Source organism: Passer domesticus, chromosome 7, assembly GCF_036417665.1.
Source record: "Passer domesticus isolate bPasDom1 chromosome 7, bPasDom1.hap1, whole genome shotgun sequence".
In the NCBI taxonomy this organism is placed as follows: domain Eukaryota; kingdom Metazoa; phylum Chordata; class Aves; order Passeriformes; family Passeridae; genus Passer; species Passer domesticus.
The window spans coordinates 47803709-47812386 of NC_087480.1; the positions used below are offsets into that span (position 1 = coordinate 47803709).

At 41.0% G+C, this 8678-nt stretch overlaps 1 long non-coding RNA gene across 1 annotated transcript; it reads left to right on the plus strand.

Annotated features, from left to right (window-relative positions):
- The first annotated feature begins 48 nt into the window (after window positions 1-48).
- On the plus strand, window positions 49-6781 carry LOC135305117 (uncharacterized). The gene is made up of 2 exons (XR_010366409.1): window positions 49-1153; window positions 4228-6781. It is a non-coding gene; the product is annotated as an uncharacterized LOC135305117 (long non-coding RNA).
- Window positions 6782-8678: the final 1897 nt, after the last annotated feature.

Here is an 8678-nt window from a genome sequence, read left to right on the forward strand (position 1 = left end):
CGCCCCCCGCTGCCGCGTCCGCCCCGGTGCCCGCACCCCGTCCTGGGATCCCGCGCTGGGGCGGGGGGAGGCGGCGACGGGCCGTGCCCGGCTCGCCCTGCGAGCGGTGGGGCCGCGTCGAGCCGCCGACTGTCACACGTTCCCCGCGGGAGCTCCGCTGCGGGACTCAGGCGGGCACGGCCCGCGGTGGCCGCCCCGGTGGAGGTCTCGGTGGGTTAAGCAGCCGCAGTTGGCGGCACAGCTCGTCAGCAGAGCAGGCAGCTGCATTTCTGAGGGACAAGCCCGGGGATGACGGCAAATCGGAAGAAGTAATGTTTAGTGGGGACGCTTAAAACTGTGAAAAACCCACTAGGTATTAACTGCACGCCTGTGAGGCCTAAGTGCAGCACACAGGATAAGCACAGCCGCGAATCCCTGGAGCACACCCCGGAATAACCAAGTGTCCCGGCGCAGCTCCGCGGTGCCCGGCACGGGGCCCGCCCGGCCCCTGCCACCCCGCGGCCGCGCGAGCGGCGGAGCCCCCTCCGCGGCACATTGCCGGGATCTGTTGAAGGACAGAAAAACTTCCTAGCAGGAGTTTCTCGATTCCAGACCGCTGACGTAAGCCGCAGCCAATGCAGCGCTGGCCGGACGGCAGCAGCGCTCGGGCCCGCTCGACACGAGCCCGGGCAGGGCAGGGCACGTGCGCTGCCGTGCCCGGTACGCGGCGGTGGCAGCGTGACCGAGCTGCGAGCTCCGTGCGCGCCCCCCGTGTCCGAGACAGCAAAACATTCTAAACCTGCCCCTGCCGGCGGCTAACGCAGACGCGGTGCCCCGCACAGGTACACGGAACTCTTCCCGGGAGCGCTTCCTGACGCGTAAGCGCCCGGCGCAGGAATGCCGCCCGCCCGGGGACAGGCTGGCCGTGAGCCCAGCCCGCTCCGGCAGGCGCAGCCCAGGTGTGCTTTATCCACACCGCCACCTGTGGGGCTCCCGCAGCCCTGCAGCCCCGGCCTGGGCCGGGCACGGAACCCTGTGCCCAGCAATCGTTTAGCATTGAAAGGAAAATCGTCTGCCTGGGAGAAATGTACTTGGGAAAGCGTAGGATAGCGAAGATACATTTTGCTTCTAAATATATAGAAAATAAAATATCGACATCTGAATGGCACCACAGGTATGATTTAAACACGGGAGAAAATTCTATTTCTGTGTTTCTCCATAGACTGGGATATGTCCAAAGTCTGCTTAAAGCAGACTTGGGAGCTCATGGAAAGCTTCCACAGGGAAAGGGGAGAGGACCAGTGTTATGGTTAAATTTTTTTTAGCATAGGTCTATGAAATATATCATCTGGATGTAATCTCCATGTACATATTACATTTAAACATACTCAGCAGTTTTAGATTTGTTATGTAGGATCTGGTACAATTTAAAATATATAAAGCAACAAGGCATGCTACAGATAATCAACAATCACTGATATTTTAGCTCTCTGACAGTTAAGAGCACAAGAACAGAGCAAATGCCAAGCTCAAATAAAATCTACATTGTCTAATTATCTTAGCCTGTAATGGCTGGAAGCTACCAAATTCAGACTCTGGGAGAGCCATTAGGACCTCTCCTTATTGGAAAAGATATTCTACCAAGAAACTCTGCCATAGGCACTAAAATGTTTACTAGTCTTAAAAATGAGAGCGATACAAAAAACAGGAATTACCTTCACAAGGAGCAGAGTTTTAAATGGCTTAATGATGTCTTCCAAATTGCATTACAATGTTCATATCTTTTTCTGAAATCTGATCATCACTAATTTTTGTGATTAATTTTAACAGAGGAAACCTTAACTGAGAGCATTTTGCAGAGCAATATTTTTCTAATTTTTCTTTTGTGCAGCATCTGCTGTTGCTGTGCTGTCATCTTCGTTATGTTTTTCATTGTCTATGTGCCATAATGTAATTAGTTAGTTCAACATCATCTGTGCTATTAGATGAGATGTTTCTATGGTAAGTTAACATAGTTCTGTGTAATTGGTAGATTTCAGCAGTAGGCATGAATGTATCCATCAACTTTAGGTCGATTTGAGTCCACAAGATTTAAATTCACTTGGCATACGTTATCCTAGAAGACTGTTAATTTTGGCTGAATGGATAAAAAACACAATGCAGAAGAAAATCTGGCTGCTTATACTGCGGTACTGTTGGAGTCGGGGAAGGGAAAGCATAAAATTGCTGGCTTAGTAGTTGCAATCTGAATGTCTGGAAAATGTTACAGCCTGAGATCCATATAATTCTTAAACCAAGATGTGCCCCTAAGATACCAGGTAGTCCAGAATTCATCAGAGTTATGTCTCCATTCAGGGAAAGAGTCTTGGTTCCCTCCCTGAATACTGCATTCCTATGGGACCTCTAGGTTCTCTCCCTGAAGAGTGCATACCTGAGGGACTTGCTTTTCCTTATCTCATTAAGGAGAAATGTTGAGGCTGCTGCTTTGAGATCTTCCATGTGGCACTGTGCTAATCCATGTGTCTTGCAAGCTACACCTTTTGAACAAACAAAATTCTGAAACAAACCCTCTGACCCCAGTCTGTCCAGAAACAGTGATGAAAAATCAACAGCCATTCCTTACTTTAAAGTAATGCATCCTTTTACTCACATAGCATCTTCTGGTTCAGGCCTCAATCAATTTAAAAATGGGACTGGATAAAGTATTTAAGTCGGATATCCAGTGATATGGCAGAATCACATCCTGGCAGAAGCTGGGAAGAATCCTGGATGGCTTCACTCTTAGCATTCTCTTCTAAGCAGTAGACAGTACTGTTTGCCCAAAAGAGTAAGATAAGTTACATTTAGAAATATGTGTATAGATTTTGACTTGCTTATAAATATATGAGTAAGTTTATTTACAGGAACCCAGAACCATGGGAGGTAATTAGTAAGCACAGTTTGCTTAGGTAAGGGCTTGCAAGACCCTTTTATCATCACTGTATCTGTATCTTAGGACAGGAGCCAAATAATATAAATGTCAGTAATTACAGATATGTATTTATATTAACAATAAAGTCCACTTTTGGAAGAGCTAAGGCTGTATTTGTAATGACGTCATATGGCTGAAATTACATTCACCAATTTGTCCTGTGCACATTTCTGTCAGGAGAAATTGATACATTACCACAAGCCATCAGTAGCAGCAAGTCCTGCAAGTGGGCTCTGTGACTACAGGCAAGATATCAGACTTTGAAATTACATACCATTTTTGTTTAAAATTAAAACTCTCAAAAGGCCTCTAGAATGTAATTGTATGTAATAACAAGTTCACGACATAAAAAAAAAATTGGAAATACTATGTGAATTTTGAAAGAGGGCTTTACATTCCACAGTCTATAGGCATTTTTAGGCAAATCAGTTAACATTGATTTGCTTCTCTTAAACATACACTGACAATTGATTTTTGTGGTGACATATCTGTAGTATTTTGTCTCAAATATGAATATTTTTATGATTCATATGTCTCCATCTTTAACAGGGAAAAAAGTCCTTTGACAAATACCTAATATAAACTCATATAGAACTTACCCTTTGGGGTAAAAAAATGTTTTCTTCACAGATACTTTTACAGGACTGGCATTAATATGTTGCCTCTCTTCACTAGTCACCATAACAAATGGAAGGGTGGGACAGCACAATTTGGTGCTGTTTGGAAGGCCCAAATTATAGGTAAAAGTAGTCACCAAGCTCCTTTAAATTTGCAGTACAAGAAAGATCAACTGAAAAGGAATTACAAAAATAAAAATCTGACTCAATCAGCTGACCAAAATGCACTTACCTAATGCAGAGGTACATGTTTATAACACTATCATTTATGCAATGTGTTGCAATGAAAAATGAAAACTTAACTCTAGCCTGTATTATCTAATTAATTAGCCAAGTAACTTTAAATATGCAGAAAAAAATAGTATATTATCCCCGAATGAATAAATAGCACGTTTAATATTTTTTCATGGTGTTGTCCACACAAAATACCTTTATAATTGCATTGAAATTATTTTCAAAGATGTGTGTCCAGTCACAAATCCTGTGTAATTAGAATATCTGTCTGAGTGTATCCAGGAAATTAATTATTTACATGTAGCTCACTGCAATGGAGGAGTACGTCTGATATCTTTATGAAGTTCCCATGATCTCTGAACAGTGCTGTAATGTAGAGAAAGGTCCATGACCAATGTTTTCTGCCTATTTTGCTCCTATCCACAGAGAAGACATCTGGCTCGGGCTGCAGTGAACCAATGGAGGAACATCTGCTCGAGCTGTTTTCTCTGTGGTCCTCGGGGGACATGCTCAGCCTAGAACTTCATAGGGTCTTGTTGTAGGATACAACATTAATGGGAAGGCACAGTTTAGCTAATCCATCTAGATGCTTGTAGTGACTGTTTCTGGTGGAAATTTGACAGTGGGCCTTGTTTCAAAAAGCTGAGAGAAAGCAAAGTACGGGCTGAGCACTGAAACACACACATCACAGAGATCCCCTGTTGAAGCTGTCTTTTTAGTTTAAGGGCTACCAGCAATGGCATGAGAAAATGGAGGGTTACAGAAATGAAGAGGAAGAGCAGCCTGGTGACTTCTGTCTGGCAGAAATGCCTCTATCGTATTTGATTTGAAATTTACATAGATGCCAGCAGTTATGACACAACTGTCACTTTAAGTTCACTTAACTGGACATGAAACAATAATGACAAACAATCAGAATGACAGTTCTCCTTCTAGTCTGCAGTGAGGTTCTTCTATCTCAATTCTGCAACATTTCTTCTGTTCACTCCACCAGACAAATGTGTTTCTGTTATTAAGATTTCTCTGGCTCGGTGCAGCATTGCTAAAAGCAAGAGGAAGAGTTTCTAAGCTTTCTATTTAGTTTTTCAGCCATACCATTATCAAAGAAAGAGTTTCTTAGTAACAGTTTTTAACATTAACTCTTTAATAGCTACCTTCCTGATGTAATCCATTATTGAAAAATATTATATTGTGTAAGAATATTACATTATTTTTTAATATAAAAATATAGCTTTCTACTCTTAGGTTATTTTTCATAACTGGAGGGACTACTATACTCCATGACCATAACTCTTTTTATCATTCTAGTATGATTCAGTAGCTTTTGCTGTCTTATAAACAATCTTACAATTAAGAGCTAATGTTAATGGAATAGATTGTTGTCATAGGATAATGGTTTCCTGCTGCTAGATAAATGCTGTGGCAATGCTAGGACATTTATTGAAAGTAATAGTGAAGACAAAGCTAAGAGATTTATTTTTAAAGCAGGTGCCACAGATCCAGTGACACCATTCTGTTAAAATTGTTTTATTTCTATTTCACTGAGAGACTGATGAAGATGGAAGCATTTTGCCTGATGTATGCAAGTGCAGCAAAGTGACAGTGGCTCATTTCACTGTAACTGAATAAGCTGCATTGCACTTGGCTTGGGAAGAGATTTATTGTGTGGCTCATCCAATCAGAAAACAGTTTATCCATTAACTACGGCTTTCAAATATGTTGTATTTCTGTGAACAAGATGGGGCTTGATGCTTTCTTTCACAGAAAGAGTTATACAGGGTTCTCAGAACAGGAGGAAAGTGGGGCCCTTCGGTGCTTGTTCCACCAGTCATTCCAGAAGCCCGCGGAATGCTAGGCTGGGGAGAGGGAACCTGTCTACAATGTGTTCCCCTCCTCCTAAATCAATGGTTCCTTGTCTCCCCTCTGCATTGCAGGGTGTTATCTCAGTGTCAGCAAACCAGAAATGGCAGGATTGTTCTTACCAGTGCAGAGGGTGGACAGGAAAGTTTTTGTGTAGTCTAGTGTTTCCTTTGTCTTTGCATTCACAGGATCTCGAGGTTCTGGAAAATTTGCCTTCTTCCTTTTCCATGACTTTCAAAATTACTCACCCCTGAATTCTCCAAGAGAGAACTGTGAAAAGCAGAGCTCGTAGAGCTTCATAGGCCCTCTATCTGCTCTTGTGGAATTGTAATAAAACACCTTGATTGCCCCAAATATACAGCTCCTACAAAACTGGAGTCAGTTGTCAGGAAGTACATGGAATCCATTCAATGCAATGAGCTTCCTCTGGACAGATATGCCCTAATTGCCTGACTTAGGCTTCAGCAAATCCTTTGTCTTTTCTTTTGAACTGTGGAGCAGCTATTCCAAGTGGCAGTGCTGTAGCTATGACAGCTTGAGGATATTCCACAAATAAGAAAAAACATGATCCCTTCCTACAATCTCTGATCATTCTGAAGCATCTTTAAAGTTGTGTTGTAAAACAGTATAATGACTTTATATAACCCTAAAGTCCCTGCTAGGGTTTCCTTAAGAAACAAACTAATTTTATGATTAAGGCCCACGGACCTTGACATCAAACCAGCAATTCACTGCTGCAAGGACTTACTGCTCTCTGTAGCTGCTCAAAGCACAGTTCTGAATTAACTTCTAAGACCAGAGCTTGAAGGCAGTAAACAACTTTAACCTTTTCTTGACCCCAGACACATCTCACAAACAGCACTTCAGTAAATACAAAAATTTCACTTTAAACCATGTGCAGATATTCTGAGAACTACTTCAGTCTTAAGTTTTTGAGTTTTAAGAAAATGGTTATACTAACAACTGGGCAAGTGTTACAGTACTTGTTCCAAAGGGCCATCAGGTAAGGTTCATAGAGAAAAATAGAAATAGGAGAGATCTGCAATCGTGACAGAATTAACCCTTGTAGCTGTGAAGTCTGTTGGGTCATCACACAGTGCAGAGCTCCAGCAAACACATATTCTTCCAACTAAATCTCCATAGTGCCTGATTTTCTGCTTGTGACTTCTGCTATCAATCTCCTATCTGAAGTTTAGGATTCACAGGAATGATCTCAGAGATGGAGAATTTCCACATCCTTAAATCACTGGAGTAATTTACCTAAGTACCTTCAAGGATGTGACTGTAAGCATTGTAAAGTCTTATGATTTTATTACAATATTTGGTGTACCTGTTTAAAGTTCCAACTCTGGAATCGTGGTCTAAATAGAAACCTGCTTTCAACTTTTTTAGTAGGAATTTTGAGTCTTCCTGGTTAGGCAAAACATTAGTTCTTAAAGATCAACCAGAGACAAATGAAAATAATTCATTTCCATTTAGTATTCTATTTTAAAAAAATATTCTCCATTTGATTTAATAAACAGTGGGGAATCGTGACTTCTGGATTTTTGGGACTGCCAGTACAGAAATCATATGTCCTATCACCACGTACTGAATCTGCCCAAGAAATCCTCCTCAATTTAAGGAATTATTAAACGTATTTTGTTGATAGGTTTCTCCACATCACATGGGACTGTACCCAATCAATCAGTATTTCATTTCCATACCCCATACTGCTCCCCCAAGAGAGCCAGAATTCCCCATGTCAGTTATCCTGTCCTAAGGCAGATCCCCAGCCTCTTGCAGCTCTTTGAACTAAGGAGACTGTGTATATCCCACCTGGATCTGGCCCAGATGCTTTATTTCTATTGCATGAGATGATTAATTATGTGGTTCCTTTCTGTTTGTCTGATAGAAGCTGAGGTAAGAGAATGATGGTTGCTTAGTGCACTGTTATTAAAAAGCTGCTTTTGATAGCCCTGAACAGGCTTGAGTTGTGTGCTACAACTAATCATAAAGCTGCTTGCTTGGAAATGTAATGCTTGTTAATACTACACTGTACTTTTATAAGTAAACGAAAATTTGATTGGCTAGAGTTTAACTATAATCAGTAATTAAGGGTCAGCCATCCAGTAAACTCATTAGTTTACACCAATTACATTTGGTATAGTAACTAATGATTTCAGGGATCAAGCCATTTATTTCTAAGCTTTCAAAGTATAATTATTGTGTAAATCAGATAGAGTGTAAATCTTTTCCATACGTTTTGGTTGGTAATTGAGAAATAAAATGGTTTCCAAATGTATTCTCTGTCCAGTTTTTGTTCTGCAGTAGATCTCTCTGGGGACTCTTTAAAGTATATGGAAAAGGTGATGTCAACAGAAGTGTACGCTGGGCAAACTGAAACAGGATTAATTAATAGAGATGAAAGAGAAAAGCCAGCCCCTTGCAAATCATGGTCCAGGTCTCAACTTGGACATCACACCTTAAAATGATAGTTTACAATCTTAAGCATGAGTCACACAGATTGACAAGTATTCAAAATAGAAGAGAATTAAAAGTCCTTTATGTTTAATGTATAAAGGCCTTTCCAATATGCAGTCTTTAGGATGGTGTAATCTCTGGAGCATTTTGCTTTGAAGTTTAATATGTAGCTCCTCACATCCACAGAACATTTTCAACACGTTAAACAAATTAGTCTCTGGTTACAGAAGTTTTTAGATATTTACAAGTTGCCGTTTAACTAAATTTAATATGTGCCAGCGAAGTTGCTCATGCACTTGTTCATTTAGAAAAATGCACTTTTGGAATGATTAATAAATAAACCAGCCTTTCCTATGCCTTCAACTTTGGTGTTTATTTGAAAGCAATTTACTTTAAAAAGACATTAATATCCCTAGAATTATTATTAGAGTAATTGCTTTTACTCTTCTTGGAACACACATTTTTTCTCATTTCCCTTCAGCTCAGACAGCTTTTGACTCAGATATAAACTTCCTATTATTATTCCCCACTCCCCACCCCAAAAATGAAGAATA